Below are 21670 nucleotides of genomic sequence, written 5' to 3'. Positions count from 1 at the left end.
CTGTAAGGAATGAGTTGCTCATCCAGAGATTGAGGTTTTTGCTACATTGCTAATATTTTTTTTATAAGTATGTTTAAGGATTTGCTGTTCGTAGAATACTGCTATCGCAGTAGAAAACAGTTGAGATGATGTGACGAAGTGAAATAGTCAAAGAAGCTGCGGATGGCATGTGAGACATTTGATTATGGGCCTTATTTAGAGTTTGATTGACAAGACACTGTCAAAAACATGGAGAACATTATCTCTGCTGTAATACAAATGTATTATTGCCTATAGCACTTGAGATTCAATGAAACCCTTGGGGAGCTACTGCAACATCTAAAACTACCCCTCGGATGGGCCAGTGCCCGGAGGCCTGGCAATGAACACTTTGTCAATTATTAGGGAGAGGGGTGTGCATTGGTCCCCCTCCCGAGAAGATTTTTCTGCCTGGGGACCCTGTACCCTAGGTCCAAAGTCAACAAATAATGTGGACAATGTGGTAAGGACATAGACCAGCCGCCCCAGTCCAGAGAAGAATGATCAGGGCCGGACTGGCCATAGCGGGCATTGGGCAATCCCCCGGTGTGCCGCACAGGTGGGGGCCGGTCTTTGGCCCCTGGGGGCCGTTTTTGTTATAGGGACGTTTTTGCAGCATAACTGCAAAATCGACCCTGTACCAAAATCGACCGAAAACCAGCCCCGGCAAAGAGTTCGGCGGTAACTCCCCACTTCCCCCCCCCCCCCCCCCCCGAGTGGGGAGAGGGGGCTGGCTGAGCACTTTGCCAAGGCCGGTTGTGGTTCCCAGTCCGGCCCTGAGAATGATGTATTTACCTTGCCCACAGGAGATGGGTTGAGTGGGCGAGAGGTCAGATGACTCTCGGCTCCAGCACAGCACAGGAGCTGAGTGAGTGTTGGTGCCCCCCTTGCAAAAAGAAATGAAAAGAAAACAAAGCAGCTTGAGCTGCTCATCAAACAATCATGCTCCCAGCAATGAGCACCCTATAATGCCCTGTTCGGGCTTTTGTGTATGTTTCACGTCTTTGTGGTGCCCCAAGGAGAGGCAGGGGCACTACTAATGCATCAGGCAAGTGTTGTGGAGGCTGCAGGGAGTGCAACAGCTCCCCCAATAAAAGGTAAGGCAAAACACCAACCTCATGTCTCCCCGGTTAAAGGATGTATGACTAGGATATACTCCCTATGCTGGAGTTTTGTTCTACAACTCAGTCTTACAAGGACCACTGTAAGCTGGTTTCAGGGTTGCATTTTATGTGATCTGTACTGGTAAAAGAAAAGACCCAAATTTGCAATGTTTTATTAAAATATTTTATGTTTTATAAAACATATGTTATGGACAATAATTTTTGGTGACCATTGCAATGCTTTATATTATTAATGAATGCCTTTGTAAGTGCTTTTGGGTTCCAGTGGCTTTAATGTTGAATTCTATGATGTGTTTATTGTTCTTATAATGTCTTGACCCCTTTCCAAAAATAAAATAGGCTTGGCTTATATTTTCATACGGCAACGACTTAACAAAGCCATACTGCTTGCCTTATATATTGATGTGATGACCCCTGCCAGAGCCAATAGGTCTGCTTTATTTTACATGACATCCCCTGATATTGTGATGTTCAATCTCGTATAGGTAGGGTGCGGGGTGTGATTTTATTGGCAATGACCCATTAGCTGTCAAATATGATTTATTAATACCTCCAAAGGTATTTCTTTCTACCTGATGTGTAGTAAATGTACTTTTCCTTTTTCAAAGAGAAAGCAATTATTGGAAAATCATTTATTCAGTGTTGTTATTGTGTGCCACCCAAACCACCTCTGCTGAGTAGGCCTTGGACTACTCTGCTTCACTACCCTGATAGAGTCAAGGGCTGCAAGGAGGTACTTGGTTCCCAATAACGAGACATTATGGACCTATCACTTGCACTGGACTCACATTCTGCACAGGTAATAACCACATTTCTTACAGGGAAATTCTGCTTAATGGAAAGTAAAGGTAAACAAATAAAATACAGGTTCATAAACCTTTTTTGTGAATAGGCCCAAGATGGGTTTGACAATTATTAGCAGGACAAAATGTTATTAAATCCTTCTGAGCAGGAGCCGTGGACTATTGCAATTGGACTGAAGAGCAAAAACTAAAAAATTACTTGACGATTCTACTTCTCTACTCTGGGTTAGACCATTGTGGTTACTCACAGCTGAATAATGTTTGTATTTGTATTTATATAGTAGGCACCTAACTAAGATACCATGGAGCACTCTGCATTACACAGGAGCTTGAGAGACGATCAGCAAGATTGTGTACAGCATGTGGGGATTATACAAATACATTTCATTTTACATTTTTAGGCACAGGGAGATTAAGTGATTTGTCCAGAATCACACAATGTTGAGCCAAGTGCAGAGGCAGATTTGAACTCGGCTCCTCAGAGCCAAAATCAGCGGCCGTAGCCACTGAGCCAAATCAGAATGAACTAAGTAATAAAATATCATCAGCTTCATTTATATCAATGTTTTAACTTTAACACAAGATTGGGGCTGAGAATGGACTATGGATGATGCCACCACCTTTTCGTTATAACAACTAGACACAGGATCCCACAAAGCTGCCTTTGGTTGAAATAGTCAGCTCAACCCAATCTGGAAAGGAGTCAGACAGATAAAATAATCTTCACCATTTTCACAATGATTGCAAGGTTGTTAAGCCAACAGAGTCAAAGCTCCACATGACGGAAATTATTGTTAGCTATTGCCACACTTTAGTAAAATAACGTGACCTCATGACAGATTGTGTTTTTCAATATTAGATTACATTATGAGTAATCCTGAAATTTACTAATCCATTTTGGGATGGGGACATACTTACACATAAATCAAATTGTGCAAAAGATACATGTTTTGCATACTATTCATCCTTCAAATGACACATTTTTGTATCTTTAATTTTTGCTTTCCTGAGACTTCTTGTATAGTTTATAAATTCAAAGACTTGTTATTTAGGACCACAGCAGACTACAACTGTTAGCAAGTCATTTTCAAGTCATGGATTATTGCCCAGTTTCCTTTCACTGCTCTGTTTTATATGTACGTATTGGTATTTATTTAGCCCAAACCTAGCTTTACATTAGGTAAATAATTGTGTACATCAAGTTGGGATTACACAAATACAGGGCTGGACTGGCTGCAGTAGGCACTGGGTATTTTCCGGAGGGGTAGAGGCCAGTTTTGTGCTGGGAGGTGCGCTTTTGTCACTCGGGGCCAGTTTTGCAGCAATATCAGTACCCTGTAAGTAAAGCAGGAGCCCTGCTTCTTGCTAGCACCCCCAACCCCCCAGCTCCCAGGGCCGGTGGAGCAGCAACCTGCCCGGCACAAATACGTTTCACACACATATAGGTCCAGGGAGAAAAAGTGATCTTCTCAGAATCGCACAATGTTGGGTCTAGCATTGAGGCTAGGTTTCAAACCTTAGTCCACAAGTTCCAAAGGCAGCTAAGACACATATCCTCCACCAAGGCCATATCTTTTCCTCCTATAGGAAGCTACATTTTAAAGGTTGACTAACTGAGGCACAGTTCACTCTAATTATGCCTTGATATAAAAATGAGTTGAGGAGCCACCTCCATCCAGGTTTACACTTCTCCAAAGTATGTGTAAACATTCCTCATGATGTAAGCGAATGCTTGGTTATAAGGGGGCTATAGATGATACAAAGATGGTAGTTGGATTAATGTTGCTCTCTTGTTCTTACTATCAGTTGGCCCAGCAACAGTGGTTGAGGGGGGTGGCAGACAACCGAAAATGCACCTATCAAACCCCTTGCCTGGAGAAAGTTTGATATTTCTATCCATAAACTTCAGTAAGGGGGAGAATCCCAAAACCTCTCCATCTAGAGTGGGTGTGGAAAAGTCAAGGATTGCCCTCCCCTTGTTGTAAATGCGCTTCCCTTCCTTGGGGAACCTGTGAATTGCTCCCTGCTGCTATGCATGAACATTAGGCTACTAGGTGTAACAAGGGCTTGGAGTGCAAGCACACCATTTGTAGGGAAATCCATTGGATTCCCTATTCACCGTGCAGTGGTTGATGGAAAAGCTAGTCTTCCTCATAATTTCTCAAGAATTCCAACAAGACTTTCTCTGATGCGTCCAAATTATTAGAGGAAATCACAGGCACTCTTACATTCATGGGAAGTGTTCAAGTGGTGTTCTACTCCAAGCTGCCGGGTTAAAAAAATATCCCATACGATACCCCGGTGGCAAAGTCAGAAAGTAAATCAGATTGTTAGGACCAGTACCTGCTTAAATTCCGATGAGGTGGACAGATGTGGGGATTTCATCACCAGTTTAGAGGGATCTACGTGTCCAATACTGCTCTTAGTCATGCAAACACTTTTTCGGTGGCAGAAATTTGACAGAAAGGTCTATCCCTAAATATATGATTTGCCCTACATCTTTGTTACATAGCCTGGTGCAAGTGTTCTATGTTTTCAATGTTACTCCTGAATCACAGCTAACAAATCCCAACACCATCTTTAAAATGGAAACCAACACATACTACATACTATTAATGTTTTGATTCTAATGATTATTTTTTCTTTACTGGTGCTGATTACAATTTTGAAATTTCTATAACATTCTTACTTTCTTCAAATAAAAAGATTTAACACATAACAAAAAATGTGGTCCAACCATTACTGTACCCGAGGTATAAAATGGTAGCTTTTATAAAGATTACGGATTTCATAACCAGCAGACTGGACTACAGAAATGCCTTCTACGCCGGGATCAACAAGTCTCTGCTTCACAAACTCCAGACCATAGAGAACACTGCAGCCAGACTCGTTCTCTGCATCCCTCGACAGGAACCCATCACCCAGTCCCAAAACTGTGTAACCTCCACTAGCTCCCCGTTGAGAAGAGAGTCCCTTCAAGATACTCACCCTTGCCTACAAATGCCAACACAACACTGGACCCCAATAGTTCAACGATAGAATCTTCTTCCACATACCCAAGAGGAACCTCCGATCCACCGACCTCACCCTTTGCCGAACCCCTGCAAATCTGCAGAGCAAAAACAGGTGGGAGAACCTTCTCCTACATCGCGGCCAAGACCTGGAATGAGCTCCCGTTCTACATTAGACATCCCCCACTCTGCTCTTAATCTGACTCTTAATCTGACTGGAGCTGCTACCCCCCAGCACCTTGAGACCCTCACGTGTGAGTAGCGAGCTTAAAAAAATCCCTGACTGATTGATTGATTGATTGATATAAAACAATATATGATTATTCCAACGATCGGAAAATGTCTTCAGTACAGTGTCAAAATTTGCATCAAAGAAAAGTGGATTAGAGCTCGTCTCTATTCGAATTATATTTGTAGCATCATATCACAAATAATATTTGAAGATCTAAGTGATGAATTTTCCATTTTCCCGAAACCAAAAAAAAAGAACATGCTAATTGTGATTTGGGATACTGCTCATAATGAAACGAGGTAATTATAATTTTAGTCTACAGAGTGCTAGCAAATCAAGCAGGTTTCACCCTTGCATACCAAATTTATATCACACTGTTTCACACAGAATCCTCATAAACAATATGTCAAAATGCTCAAAGATTATTTGAATTAAAATTCCTGAAGTGGTTTCGATTTAAAAGAATTCTGAATAGGTTTTTCAACATTGTATCAGCATGAACTTATGCTTTTCCCATCTTGATTAAAAACTTTTTTTTTAAAATGTGGTTTGCTAAACTGTACATTTTTTCCAGGGAAGAATGACATCATGCTTGAATATATCCGGGCTCAAGGAGTAAACACCAAGGATGCCTGGGACTCATCAGCAAACTACACAGGCTGGTTCTCAGGCGATTCCAACCATCCCATTTATGTGTTGACAAACTGTGAATGACATAATCTCCCAGGGATGTGGTAGCATGCACACTACAAAGCTCACAAACCAGACATGAAAATAAACACAGAACATTCCAGTGGAATTTACGGGACTGGCCCGAGCGAGGAAGAGCAGAGTTATAACATTTTCACAGTATAAACAAATGCACCCTAACCTCACTTTTCCTGACACTGGTCTACTGTTCTACATCTATCCATAGCCCCATGACATTTCACTTCACAAAGTGCTGTATTTTATGGAATAGTTTATAAATAAAGTGTTATTTATAATCATTTGCATACTCATTAGGCCACAGTAATTTAGAGCTATGGGTGGTAGTGAATGCCCACTATAGGGCTGGTAGTTCAGCAGTATTACTGAGTGAGTTAAATATGTTTTAACAACCTAATATTATTCCAGTGCGTAATTATTCATTAGTGTACTTTTACACATTGTTAAAAGACAGCAGTGCTCCACCTTTGCAAATAGAACTAGCTAAATTCGAGACAGTGGCAGGCTTTAAAGTCAACTTGGGGAAGTCCTTTATCCTTAACCTTACACTCTCACCAGCGGCAATGCAGGAACTTCAGCCTCTCACACCCCTCCAGTGGACTACATCTTCCATTCAATATCTAGGTGTCCAGATTACGATCAAAATAAGGGCCTTTACGCTGCCAACTTCCCTCCCATACTGGGGCGGCTCCAATCAGAACTCAAAAAATTGAAACCCCTTTTCATCTCATGGCTAGGTCGCATCCATGCCATAAAAATGACCCTCCTTCCAAAATTCCTCTACCTCTTTCAGGCCTTCCCCATCGAAATGGAGAAGGACTTCTTCAAGCGAGTTAAGACTATGATCTTGAAGTAAGTCTGGCAAGGGAGACAGGCGCTCTTCTCTTTTGCGATATTCCGCCGATCTAGAGAGGAGGGTGGGGTGGACCTCCCCGATATTCATTTATACTATAAGGCCGCTCAACTGCGAGTGCTTGTGGAATGGACATAACATTGGCTACACTTGGACCGTAGTGTGACCGGTCGCACTGTATGGGACTTAATAAGGTGCCCCAAGTGTGCTATGCCTAAAAATATTTATATAAGTACTCCTACACGTACAACACTTACGGTATGGGACTCGGTGTCAGGTGATGAGAGATGGACCTCCTTTCCCTCCCCCTTTGCGCCCTTACATTTTAACCCGGCATTCGCTCCGGGACTACAGTCAGGACCATTCGATGCATGGCGGGAGGGGGATTGTCTGGCCTTAACACATCTCTTCCATAACTATGATCCCCTCACCTTTGTTAGCTGTAAAACGGAGTACAATCTACAGGACTCTGAGAGATACCATTACCACCAGCTCCTGCACTGGGCCCTTGCTCTGCATGTACCGGAGGGGGCTACACGACCCTTGACCAAATTCGAATCCTTTCTCGTTAAATCAAAATCCATAAAAGGCGCAATCTCCTTTATATACAAGTTTCTCATTACTACCACACACGCACCGCACCCCCGTTACATGTCAATGTGGGAGGATATTCTTCAACAGGATATTACGGATGACGAGTGGTCCCACTTGTGGTCCGATATCACAAAGTTTAATCACTCTGCCGACCTCAGGGAGGCACACCTTAAAACGATGATGGATTGGTACCTTTACCCTTCCAAACTGCGCAGAATCTTTCCTGGGTCCTCCGATAGGTGTTGGAGGGGCTGTGGTCTTCTGGGATATTTCCAGCATATATGGTGGGACTGCCCTCACATCAGGCCGTTCTGGGAAGATATTTTTGCTCATATCAAATACATGCTGGGCTATCCTATACCAACTAACATGGCTGAGGAGTTGTCGGGACTTTGGGACCCCTCGTTAGAACATCAGAAATGGGCAGATAAAAAAATCATGTGGCTATGTATTGGGGCTGCTGAGAGCACGCTAGCGGCGGTGTGGAAAAAGAGAGAAACTCCGGCTCTCTCCGTCTGGTACTCCAGATTATGGAGGCTTCTCAGTATGGAGTGGATGTCGGAAATTTTTAGGGATGACTTTAAAAACTTTGAATTCACTTGGGGTCCCCTGGCCACCTTCCTCACTCGAGGTCTCCCGTCTGCTGTCTGCTCCACCTCTGTTAGGGCGCTTTGTCTTTTCCAGTTGTAAAGTACGACCCACAAAACAATCTGTAGCTTGCACCTTCATTTTTCTTATTCTTTTTCTTCTTTCTTGTAGGCCGCTACCTTGTACGGGGAGGGGGAGGGAGGGAAGGGTTGGTTGTGTCTTTTTTGGTTCAGTGCTCCACGGCTGGGAGCCATTATCCACCTGCTCTGGTACGTCCTGTATAACCCCATCGACATAGATGGCCCTAAAGTACAGATGCCTCACAGCCTGATGGGAAATTCATAGCATTCTTTGCCATTTTAAATGAAGAGCCCTGCGCCCAATTCTTTTAGAAGAAGTTCCCTCTGAATGTGCACGCCAATTGGGGTGGGCCAGAATTTGTTTCCTGCGATGTTCATGTCTCTTTATGTCGTCAAGTTCTGCTATCATTCATTGTCATTCATGTGTGACAAAAAAGATGGTGCTATGATTTGTCGTACCTTGCAAAGAATTTCTAATAAAAAGAAGTTTGACAAAAGACAGCAGTGTTGCAAAGGCACGTATTTTTTTCCTTTTTTCTTTTTTATCAATCTGCAAATTATTTTACTCCATGGAAAAACTGCTTCCCCTGTACCCCACAAAGCCTGGAGTGATTCCTTCACCTTGCCACCCTGAAGCAAACTTACTCCAGCCCTTTGTTGAAATAAAACTCCAAGGGGTATATTCACAAGTATGTGTGCTAAACATCACCAAAAAATGCTAACGCAACTTTACACATTGCAACCTATTGTGGAAAAATAACACTGTGTCAACGTGGAATTCACAACAAGGCTGTCACATGCAATAGTCTGCCGAAACCACGGGCAATATCCGCGATTCAACCACCTCGACGGAGGTAATAACACTAACCTCTACACAAAAGAACATTCGCGATGAGGAAAGCAGGGATAAGCTCCGCCAGGCCCACGACACACACAGAAAGTGGAAATAAGCACAACAAACGCCTGAAAAAAAGACAAACCAAAAAGAAAACAACAGCCAAGCACAATGGAGGCAGCCCGAGCCACCAGACCACCCCACAAACCTCATTGGCAACAAAACATTGTATATGGCAGGCCATCTTGGACAAGTTGAATGCAGCCTGAGAGCGGAGGAGGACAATGGAAGAAAACCGAAACATCCGGAATGATGTGAAATGCACAAACGATCAGAAACACGCAGACAAAAAGAAGGCAGCAATGCACACCGGAGGTGGGAGGCCAGCGCCACACCAGGAGCTGGATGACATGGAGGAAATGGTGTCCACCACATTAGTCTGGAGACGGTAGCAGTACTCGGGGACCGGAAACTGCCCAAAACAACAGACACAACAACAACAACAGGGAGAGGAACCAGCAGGGACTGGGGTGTGTGGGGAGATGGGCACAATGGCACACATGCACAATTAAGCACAGACAAATCATGCCCAAGAGTAAAAACAGCAACCAAGACCACAAGTCATTCAACCCGGAAATATCACACCACTGAACAAGCACAGAAGTGAAAACCACACTGCCTGAAAGGGAGAAGAGTGAGCTAAATCAGAGCTGAAGGGACATCTCACACAAAATGTAGCACACACATAGGAAGCGGAGCACCCTAACATCGAACACAATGTGGTACAAACACTAACATTTCCACAAACGAGCACAGGACACAAGTGCACCTGCCTATTGCCGATAAACGGCAATTCGTATCTGGCTAAACACTAAACTGGGACATGACAATGTACAAGTACAAACCCACAGTCCTGATGGGGTCGCAATGCACGTATGGCAGGGAGCCAGAGAGTCAGTGGCACACACTGACATACAAATCAAGACACAACACAGTTGGAGACAAGTGAAAGTGCGGAAACTTCATTAACAAGTGCATGTCAGTACGGCCAAGAGAAGTACTATGATATGCAGACCAATGCAGCAGCATGTCTGCATGAGGAATGTAGGGAAGCACCCATGTCCATCTCGGGGGAGTCCATCAGTAACACAAGTCAGTGCCAACCTGCGTTTATTGTCCGCACATGTACCATGAGTCCAAGCCAATGCAGTCATGTCCACTGTCATCTTGGGACATGTAACCAGATTCACAACATGCAATCAGGTGTCGGGACACGTGCAATGGGTCACATCCAGTTGTGGCTGCAGGTACCTTGTCACCCATCCATGAACATGAGTGCAGCTGTGTAGGCCAACATCTCCAATGAGCGATCGTCGTCCACCACATCTGACATGTCATTGATGTATTCCATCAGCTGACCCGGACAGATGTGCTGACTCCATCCACTGGCCCCAATGTGCACCAAAGCCCAATCGGGTAGTGGCTCAATGTGCTCACTGCACATGGTGACTCTTGCAATCTCCCAGGTCCAGTTTCCAGCCTGCATGCCAAACATCCATGCATGCCATAAACGGGCATCACAGTGACACTCCAGGTCGTGGGCCAACAGGGGGCGGACACACATGTCATAATCCAGGTCAGCTACCGTTATGTTGGAGAGACAGACATCCATGGACCATTCGAATATGCAAGAGCGACAATGCAACACAGGCTGAACGCAGGTGACGTTCGCAAGGCGGAAGCTCAGCCGGTAACTGATACACAATACTGCCAACGGCAGTGCACCCAGTACATGCAGCACGGTACAGGTCCACGTGACTGGACTCGAGCATGTGTCCGGGATGGTCTGCCATTGTGTCAGTTGCTCTGTTTGAAGCGGCACTGGCTTGACCTGCGCCAGTCCTATCGATGAACTGGCACAGCTCGGTGCAATGAGCAGTGTCTGTGTGCAACAGTTGCAGGCCTGGGGTGAGGTGGGAGTATGTGTGAAGGCCATTTCTCGCACGCCAACTATGACCAAGGACCTCTGCATGTGGGATGTATACACGTTGGTCTCACGTTGGGCAGTGCGTATTGTATAAGCCACAAGCAAATCCTATGATATCTGTCAGGGGGTGCTGGCCACATGCAAGTTCCTGCTCAGAGCTGCAGATGTGTTACCGCCTGATAGTTCAGACAAAGGATCTTTCATTCCTACAGTAACTTCACCATCTGCATGCCTACAGGAGATGTACAGAGGCCAGTTGTGGGTGTGGTGGGATGTATGCGACCCTGGGAACACCATGACGCTGGCCTTTGAAGGTGTGTGGCCACGTGAGTGTAGGCCAATGGACCGGACAGGGCAGACACAGGTGTACAGCCATTGACAGGCTGTGATCTCCCTGCAAATGAGGCCAGGCAACTGACTCATGCATCTTCAGGGCTGATACACATAACACTTGGCATGCATGTGGCAAGATCCCGAGCAGTCTTGCGCTCCTACATGTGTCTGTACATGCGGGCCCGCACTCTTGGTGCATGCTACATTGCAACATCGCCTACTCTGGCTCTGGTGGCGACTACATCCCAACACAGAGACACAAGATCATCAATGCCTCTCTCCGGCAAGGCGAGATCCGGGACTGCCTGAAGCAGGGCCTAGTGCTCTCCTTCCTAAAAAACCCTAGGCTGACCCTGAAGACCTGAATAATTACACACAATCACAAACATTCCTACCCTGGCTAAACTACTGGAGAAATGTGTGAACAACTACGTAGACACATTGAACAATTACAGCTCCTCGACCAATTCCAATCGGGTTTCCGCACTGGCCACAGTACCGAAACAGCCATCACTCACATAGTGGATGACGCTCTCACTCTACTGGACCAAAATGAAGCCTGCCTACTAATTCTTCTTGATCTCTCATCTGCATTGTCAAGCCTGACAATATTCTCCACCTCCTTGAATGCAGAATGAGACTATCTGGCACAGTCCTTAAACGGTTTGCCTCTTTCCTCAACAATAGATCTCAAAGAATCAAATCCAATCAGACTCTATCCAACCCCCGTCCCTGCATGCTGGGTGGTCCCCAAGGGTCCTCAGTCTCCCCCACACCCTTTAACCTTTTCCTGGAGCCACTGACGGTAATTCTTTAAGCCTTCAACATCCAATATCACATGTACGCCAATGACACCCAACTATACATGAAAATATCCTCCCCGAAAACATCAATGCTCTCAACGGAACCCTGCTCAAAACACTAAACTGGCTTACCTCCAACCACCTCAAACTAAACGCCCTCAAGACGGAATTCCTCCTCATTGCACCGGCTAGGCAAACACCCACTGTTGTAAAATATCTCTCTAATCTCACCGCACTCAACTGCACACCTCACCTCACCTCATTGACTCCACAAAATCACTTGGAATTCTGCTTGATAAAAACCTGAACATGCAAGAGCACATCAGAGCATTTACTAAAGGATCAAATTTCCAGCTGAGCATCCTAAGAAAACTCAAACCCTACCTGCCCCATGAGGACTTCAAAGCGGCAGTGCAAGCACTGGTCATCTCCAGACTAGAATATGGCAGTGCTACTTTATGCGGACTGCCGAAACTCAGTTTAACCCCCATCAGAGCTTCCCTAAATGCAGCTACGAGACTCATCACGGGTTCTAAGAAAACCAACCACATTTTGCCGGACCTGAAATCACTCAACTGGCTTCCCTTTGAGGCAAGGATCCAATTAATGATTGCTTGTATGACCCATAGAGCTCTTCAGTTTAATAACCCACTCTACCTGGCAAATAAGCTGGAACTTTCTGGGGGCTCCCGGCCCACAGGGAGCACCGGCACCTTGCTACTCAAGCCTAAGAAATTCAATAAGCTTAAAACATACAACCGTACATTCTCAGGCAATGACCCGAGACTCTGGAACACCCTTCCAGTGAAGACAAGGCTCATTCCATCCACCTTTGCTTTCAAAAGGGAAGTGAAAGCACTACTAATGAACAAGACGCTGATCTAGATACTTTGCTACTCCTACCTCGAGACTTTTGGATATCCTAACTATTACATGTCATCTGTTGCAACCTTTTGTTGCCTGCCATATTGTCCCTTTTGTTCTTGTTGTATATTGTCCTAAATTTCCTGCTGCAATAGCCTTCTACCTATTTCCCCCACTATGTAATTTTTACTCTTGTGACACATTGACCTACCTTGTTTTGTCTCCTTGAACTGTGTTCCTATTTCTTCGTCATCCTTATGTAAAGCGTTCTGATACCCACTTGGGTCATGTTTGCGCTAATAAATAAATAAAAAACACTTACCACACTTCCTGCCCCAGGCCAGGTCCGAGCAACGCTTGTGCATGCAGGTGGGTGCTTGAGAAGCTACATGTCCAGGGTCACTGCCAACGCTGATGTGACATGGTAACGTCCACTGAAGACAGCACACTGTGATGTTGCAGGGCCCATGCCCATCATGCCGACACAATGACCATATGGACACACTTGCTCAAATGGTGTGAATTGCTACGGGCACGTGCACACAGCCACATCTATTAGCAGGCACACATACCGAGTGACACCTGTGTTGGCTGTGCGTGGGGTGTGTGCACACCAGCCGGCAAGGGCTGCCTGGTGCAGTCAGAAATCGACAACAGTGTACATCGTAAAGGACACAACCATTCAACCATAAAGACTCCATGACTTGTGCTGCACAGAGTTAGTGGCCCCGGATGCACAGCGTCCTACACGAGCCTACCGCCACAGGACGCTGACTTGCGGTGAAAAGGGTTGATGGCACCAGGTCTTCTTACTCCTCTCCTTGCGTTCACTAGTGTGGACTCTGCCATTCATGATTCGCGACTAAGTGCTGGATGTGGGATCTACTGGTCCACAGGGTGGCCTGAGCCCTCATCCACGTGTCACCGGCTTACGTTGAACAGTGTTAGTAGCACCTCGTGTCGAATCCTTGCATTGAACAGGGTTAGTGGCACCTTGTGTCACAGTCTTGCGTTGAACAGGGTTAGTGGCACCTCATGTCACAGGCTTGCATTTAACAGGGTTAGTGGCACCTCGTGTCGCAGCCTTGCGTTGAACAGGGTTAGTGGTACCAGGTGTCGCAGGCCTGCAATATGGAATTATGCCTCACTGATTGAAGGGAGTCTGGTGCTGTGGCCGCTGCCACAGACTTGGGGTCACTGCCATTCAGGACTCAGGACACAGTTCCACTTGTGGAACCTACTGGGCCAAAGAGGACGCCGATGGAGTAGGTCAATCAGGAAGAAGTGATGTTGGCCAGCTCTGGGGGGGCAGAGATGGCCTGCGGAGACTGCAGAGGTCGCGGGACTGGTGCTTGGAGCTTGCACCATCACGTGGTGGGCCCTCTTTGACACACACCTATGTAGGCAGGTGAGCGGAGCCTCGTTGGTGCACTGGGACAGGCATGACGGGTCTGGGGACCAGTGGCCTGGGGTTCAGCAGGCACAAAGGGACGCAGGACCCGCCGTGCTCAGCGCAGGATTCGTGACAAGCTGAGAGGTGCCGCCGTGGCAGACGCGTTCTCCATTCCGAATGAGAACTAACCCTGGGCGTAGTGGGCGTAGTGGGGCTTCGCGGAGCTACGTGAAGTGGGCGAGAAACTACGCCCACCTCCGCACTTCGCGTAGCCCCACTATGCACCGCAGGCCTCCCTCCCGCCCTCCCTAAATACTTTAATTTAAACGTTGGTAAGAATTAAAAGGAACTTACCTTTGCTCGTCGCTGCCCGCCACGTCTCCGGGGCTCCCTCTCTTCATCTGCGCCGTCTTGTGTACTAAGCGCATGCGTGGGCGGCCGCGCATGCGCATTTCTCGTGAGAAATGCGCATGCGCGGCCGCCCGCGCATGCGCATTAGTACACAAGACGGTGCAGATGAAGAGAGGGAGCCCCGGAGACGCGGCGGGCAGCGCGGGCAAGGTAAGTGCCTTTTAATTCTTACTAACGTTTAAATGAAAGGATTTAGGGAGGGAGGCGGTTGGCGGGCAGCTACGCACCATCCGCGGAGCGTGCGTATTGCCGAATTCTACGCCTGCTACGCAATATGCGTAGAAGCCGGCACTACGCACACTCCGTGCACGGAGCGTAGCTGCCCGCCCACCCTTAATGAGAACCACGAGAAAATCACACCCCTATGCAGGCCTGGCGTACGCAGGTCCAACCCACTACGCACATTCATGCAGGGGGGACGTAACGTGTGACATTTCCACGTTCTGCCCCACAGCCTGTTGGGACATGGTAGCGTCCACTGCCACTACACTCCATGCACCAGCAGTTGATTTCCACATGGCTCCATGTCTCTCTTCACATCCTGCTATTGTGTGTTTGTCGTGGCATGCCGTGGCTGGGCTGTCAGCATGGCAAGGCCGGATTCCCAATGTTGTTGTGTCTGGTCATGTTGTGTGTTATGTTGGATGTAGCTGTGCTGCGTGCCCATTGGCAGTTGTGAGAAAGTGGCTCTATATATACTGGACCAAAGTACGGCACAGTGTGTAAAGAGGCGACAAACCCCAGAGGTATAACAGAAGTTAAAGTCAGGGCTAACCTTACTCTCAAAAGTGGCAGCTTGGTCGAGCAGTAAGGCAGTACCAGAGGACAGTGTAAAGCACTTGTTGTACATACTCAGTCAGCAAAAGGCTTCACGCACTAAAGGACTGAACTCCAGGCCAATTGTTTTTATATCAAAAGATATAGTTGTTTTATTTTTAGAACCAACAGGTATCAAAATACACTTTTCTGAATTCTGAATGATCTCAGGTAAGTACTTTGCAGAATGGTAATAACTTTGTAAACACAATAGGTACATGGGTTGCAGTAGGCAACACAATTCTAAACACAATCTTACATTGAGCTCAATGGGGTTTTCTACAAAAATGCAGTTAATTACTTTGTAGATTACTTTTGTAATTCCAGGACTGGATCCTAGATTCAGTCTTGGGATGCAAGCAGAAAACAGTTAGTAAAAACGTTTTGGTTATTGCAATACTTTTTAAGGAATATAAAGGTATTTGAAAATTTCACACTTTAAGTGAAAATCTAGCTATGTTATCCAACGGGCGAAAATTCAGGTTACAGGTAAAGTAAGTTCTCGTTACTTTTGTAATCCAGTACTGGGCTCCTAGGTCCAGCACTGGGATCTCAACTTAAGACAGGTAAGTAATTACGTTTCAGTAGTAGGTACGATTTTAAAGTTTTCAAAAGTAGACAGAAGAAATTTCATAGAAAAGCAGACAATGGATTCCTATGGAGAAAATTCAGGTTACTACTAAACCCGGTTAGGATTACTTTTGCGGTTCAGTACTGGGCTACAAGGTACAGTACTGACTTCTCTCCTGATCACAGGTGAGTACTTCGGAGTTCGGAATTCGGCTGATTTTATAGGAATATTTTAGAGTTTCTAAACTTCACACTTAGAAGATTTTTCGAGTCAAACCAGTCAATGTTATCCTATGGCAGGTAAGTGAGTTATCGGTTTCCAGGTGAGTACTCCACCAGTGAAGTTACGGTTCTAGGCATAGACTTAGGGGTCCCCCAGGGTCAGGTAGGTACAGTTGGTACAGCCTCAATGGCACAGGGGCAGCTGGGTGCAGAGGTAGTTAGGCCCAATGTTATCCAGTGAGAGGCAGGGGGCCATAGGTTGGGGGCTGCTGGCTAGCAGGCCATGTGGCTGTGGGAGCTGAGCTCCTGGTTACTTGCTCAGGGAAAAAGGGGAAGTAGGATAGTACACTGGGTGCACGGCCAGGGGCCTTTTGAGGCATCGGGTGCTCAATGTTCTTCCAAGGGAAAGGTAAATAGGGAACAATGGCTGCAGACTCGGGACGGTGATTCTTCAAGTGTGACCACCACTTCGAGAGGTAAGTTGGGATCTTGGAGAAGAGATAGGTACCCCAAAGGAAGGCACAGGGGCCTGCAGGGCTCCGGGTGCAGGGGTGTCTTTGGGCGTCGGGAAATCTTACCCTCAGCTGGTCGCGGTTGGAGGGGTCCCTGGTTCTGAGGCTGCAGGGGTCTTCTGGTTCATCGAGGAGGGTCTTTGGACTTCGGGTCCCAGTCACCGGGGGGACGTCCTAGTGGTCTTGGTTCACTTGGGCACGGGCCGGCTCAGAGGATGCATAGTGGGTTGATCTGGTGCTTCTTAGCTGGCACCAGGGGTATGGTTGTTGAAGCAGAGCCTCTGCTTATGGGAGTCACAGTCTTCAAGAGGGTCAAGGCAGGCAGGTCCTCCAGGGGTCCCAAGGTTGCTGTCCGCAGGAGTCACCAGAATTAAGCAGGAGCAGGTTCCAGGCGGGTAAGGCTGGGGCCAAGTCAGTAGGTGGCATCCTGTTCGTAGCAGCTGCACGGCGGGTCTTCTTCTTCTTGATCTTCTTTCTTCTTTTTTTTATCGGGATCTCTGGAAAGAAGGTTCAGGGAGCTCCTAAATACTGAATTTAGGGGTGTTACAGGTAGGGCAAGGGTAGGGACCAATAGTTCCCAGGCCTGGGGTGGGTACACCCCTAGTCTGCTCCTCTCCTGTGGGAGGGGGGCAGGAGCCTAGCTGTGATTGGGCAGGGCTCCTCATCTTCAAGCTGGCTGGAGCCTGGGGTCGTGCTTCACCTCGTCTCTCCCACCTGAGGGGTATGGTTGGCACAGGCTGGCACACCCCCTTCCTGACGTAGGGTTTCCCGCCAGTCTTCCCACCAGAGTGGGGGTCAGAACCGGTGGGGGCCAGTTGCTGGGTACAGCAAATGGTCTGGAGAAGCTCACAGAGGTGGCAGGCCTTTGAAGCTTCCCCCTGTCCATCCTGAGGGAGGAGACATAGCAAGTCGCCCAAGATGTGCATTGTTGCAGGCCCAGGAGAGCAGGGGACTCTCCACCCAGGGGTCCAGCAACATGCCTGCTGTGGGGCAGCCTAGGCAGCCTCTCAGTCCAGACGTGGATTGTAGGTTAGGTTTTAGGGGGCATCTCTAAGATGCCCTCTGGTGCATTTTACATTAAATCTCACTCTGGCATCTGTGTGGGTTTAATGGGCTGAGAAGTTTGATACCAAACTTCTCAGTCTTCTATGGGGCCATCATGGTGCTGTGGAGTTTGTAATGTCGACCTCCCTGCACTATATACTCTTGATGGCAGCACTGCACTTACAGTGCCCAGGAATGGCCCTGGGTACTGTAGGCACGCAGGGCTTTCACACCTGTGCCCACACCACTGGCATAGGGCATCCAGCTAGAGGGGTGACTGAGGTATACCAGGGCAATGGGTCTTGTGGGCATGGCACACAGAGATGTGTGCTATGTCAACTCTTTGTTTAGTTCTGTACTTAGACACTCAGCCTGCAAAGGCAGTGTGTGGGTGTCACGGTATAGGACCCCTAAGGGTGGCACAATAAGTGCTGCAGCCCTTAGGGGTCTTCTCTGGTCACCATGCCCTGGGTACCTAGGGTACCATTTACTAGGGGCTGACAGTTGGCCAGAGATGCCAATTAGGTTTTAGGTTCAACACAGATTTAGGGAAGGAACACAGGCCCTGAGTACCTGGTTGGCAGGAGCCCAGGGCACACTCAGTCAAAGCACATCAGCAGTTCAGCAAAAAGTGGGGGCATACCAATGTAAGAAAGATGGCACTTTCTCACAGCAGTGTCATAAGTTGCATGACTATGGGTGGCAGGTGTGTTTCAGGTGGGTATGCTATCTTTGTGTATGCTGCCTCTGTGGTGTTCCTGGGGGAGGGCCGGATGGGTCCTGGGGGTGGTGGAGGGCCTGGGGTGGTTGCGTTGGGTGTTGTGACCCTCATGGATATCCGCATTGCATGATCATTGTCGCCATGGCATCTGTGGGTCTTCAGATGTGGCTCTGAGCTGGGCTCCCTTTTATGCTGCAGGTAGTTGACCTGCTTAACACAAGCAAAAGGCAGTTGTTCATTCCCTGCTGCTGCTGCGACTTATCTTGTTTTTGTTTGGCATCACAGATCTGGCAGTTCTTTGTGAAAGAGGTGTTGTGGTTTTTTGTGATTTTACACAGGAATGCTTACTCTGTATCTCATTAGGGTTAGTTGGTGGTGTCCACCGTGGAGATATATTATGGGGCAGTTATCGCGGAGATACTGGCGATCTCTGCAGTTTGCACCATCTTGTTAATGTGGTGTTAAATCTATCTCCACTTTGATGCGTCAAGGTGGGGATAAATCGGACATAAGTCCTTGTTAATATCCCCCCAAATGTTTCCAGGGTGGAAAAGAGTTGGCTATGCCGTTGTGAATGGTCAGAAACTCGAGAGTTTGTGAGAATTCACAAACTGACAATACAAACCTCTCCTTGTTCCACTCCACACCATATATAATACTTACTCCTCTTTATTTTTAAGTATTTGTGATGGTGAATTGCACCATAGTAAAACCATTTAAGCTTCCCAGGTATCTTTTTAAGACAGTGGTCAGACATAATTGGAGCCTCTTATTACTTTTAAAGTAGATTTAAAGCCATAAATTACTTTGTGCACCATACCCACTATTTGCATCTTGAAGAAAACCAGAGCATTTTACTGCCACTCAATCAAACTAAATGCTGAGGTTCTTGACCTTGGGTTTGGGATCAGGTTCTTGGCCCAATTCAAAAATTGAGCTTTTTGGTTGGAAGAGTAAACATCCTGTCCAAGCAGAGCCAAAATCCTAGTCAGAGAAAGTCAAATACACACCCAAAATTAACCAGGGCTCACCCTCTTGTATCTTGGCACAGAGCAGTCGGGATTAACTTAAGCGGCAATATGTAAGGTATTTCTGAACACTTTACAGTAACACAGTCAAACACAACAAAAAGACTCCACATCAGTTTAGAAAAAAAGATAACTTTATTTTGCAAAACAAGAACAAAACAACACACATCTAATCAGTAGAATTCAAGATCTGAATTTTTAAAGATTAAATCCAAAAACAGTGCTTAGAAGTCAATAGCGCTGAAAATTTACTTGAGGTCACGATGGACCAGGGTAAATGCAAACTTCAAGACAACCATGATGGAAGAAAGGCTGGCTACAGGACCCATGCAGGGCCTGCTCAAAAAGTGCCTTTGTATGGAGCAAGCAGCAATGTCGAAGACTTGATGCGTCGTTCCAATCCATGCAGTCGGGTTTATGCGTAGGAGTTAAGCCCCGCTAGCGGTGTTGAAAGATCAGCACTGTCTCAAAGTTGAGCCTCGCTGAGATGTCTTCGGATCGTCACTGCATTGAGCTTAGCAGTCCAGGCATGGGACGGCACTGCTTCATTTCCGCTCTGCGCAAAGGGGTCATCGTGTCGACTGGAGGAGGGACGTCAGACAAGGGTAGGACTCACAGATGGCACAGTCCAGCAGTATTAGCAGCAAAGCAAGAAGCCTTTGTGACCCTGAGACTTCAGGGAGCAGGAGGCAAGCCCTTGGAGAAACTTGGGTTCACAGATGTTGGGAGTAGATCTGACCCTGTGTGACTCTAAGATACAAAACATTGTAATAATCCAGCCTGGATATGAACAGGGCCTGACCTACTGTTTTTATTGCTGGCTCTAGTAAAAAACACAAAATTGTCCTCAACATCTTGAGCAAACCATAGCATTCCGCTGCCACTGCAGTGTTTAGGCTGTAAAAAGACAGTTTCCCATTAAACCAAATCAAATGCCATGGTTGTGGCATAACGAATTGGGCCCAATTCCTTGGGTCACGATGCAGAGGATCAGATATTCGAGTGATTGCCTGAGGTCAGAACCTCTGACTTTCCAGCACTGAGTCTGAGGCCATTCCAGTACATCCACCTGGCAACCTCTGCTAAGCAGAGGCATAAAGATGAGGCAATGTGAGAAGAGTTCTGTGAAAGTATGATGATAATGTTTCCATTGTGCATAGTGTCTTGGCGGAATACACAAAAACCAATACTCAACTCCACCCAGTCATGTGACCTAGGGACAGGCTGCAGGCCCCTAATAGCTAAGGCAAGAAAATGACAACTTTCTAAAAATTGGATTTTCAGAATTGCAATTTAGAATCCAACTTAACCATAAGTTACCATTTTTCATTACTATTCCAGCAACGCCAAGCATGAACTGGTTAGCTGTTTCCATTTGGAAAGGACACATAAAATACGATAAGGTAACTGAGGTGAGAAGGTTATCCTGACGGAGAAGCAAGCCTTGCAGTAGTGAAAAACGAATTCAAGAGTTTTCACTACCAGGACATGTAAAACCTACAAGTAAATGTCCTACCTTTTTGATGTATTGCACCCTGCCCTCTTGGCTGTTCAGGGGCTAGCCTAGGGGTACCCTATATGTATCAGAAGGATAGCTTGGGCCTGGCAACAATTTTACTTTGCCAGATTATAATTAAGCATGGGCGAATTTTGCGAATTCGCGATCCGCGAATTTGCGGATTTGCGAATTCGCGATCTGCAAAATTCGCGAATTCGTGCGAATTTGTGGATTTTTCTATTTTTGCGTGTTCGTGGGGCGCTTTGCGTGTTCGCGGGGCAATTTGCGTGTTTGCTGGGTTTTTTTATGCGAGACCGCGATGCGCCCTCTGGTTCATCACTGCCACCCTCTCGTTTTTTGTGCCCTTCTGCCCTCTGTACCACTTGTTTTTGTGCCTTTCTGCCCTCTGCCCCACTCGTGTTTGTGCCCTTTTGACCTCTGCCCCACTCGTTGTTGTGCCCTTTCTACCCTCTGCCCCACTCGTTTTTGTGCCATTCTGCCCTCTGCCCCACTCGTTGCTGTGCCCTTCTGCCCCTTGCTCTACTCGTTTTTGTGCCATTCTGCCCTCTGTCCCACTCGTTGTTGTGCCCTTCTGCCCTCTGCCCCACTCGTTTTTGTGCCA

General features: G+C 46.8%; 1 protein-coding gene across 1 annotated transcript in view; it reads right to left on the bottom strand.

Annotated features, from left to right (window-relative positions):
- PLXDC2 (plexin domain containing 2) overlaps positions 1 to 21670 on the bottom strand; it is a 1375592-nt gene that overhangs the window by 1199597 nt on the left and 154325 nt on the right. The gene's annotated exons all lie outside the window — the stretch shown is intronic.

The sequence above is a fragment of the Lissotriton vulgaris genome, chromosome 10, assembly GCF_964263255.1.
Source record: "Lissotriton vulgaris chromosome 10, aLisVul1.2, whole genome shotgun sequence".
Classification (NCBI taxonomy): Eukaryota; Metazoa; Chordata; class Amphibia; order Caudata; family Salamandridae; genus Lissotriton; species Lissotriton vulgaris.
This window is presented reverse-complemented; position numbering and strand designations above follow the sequence as displayed.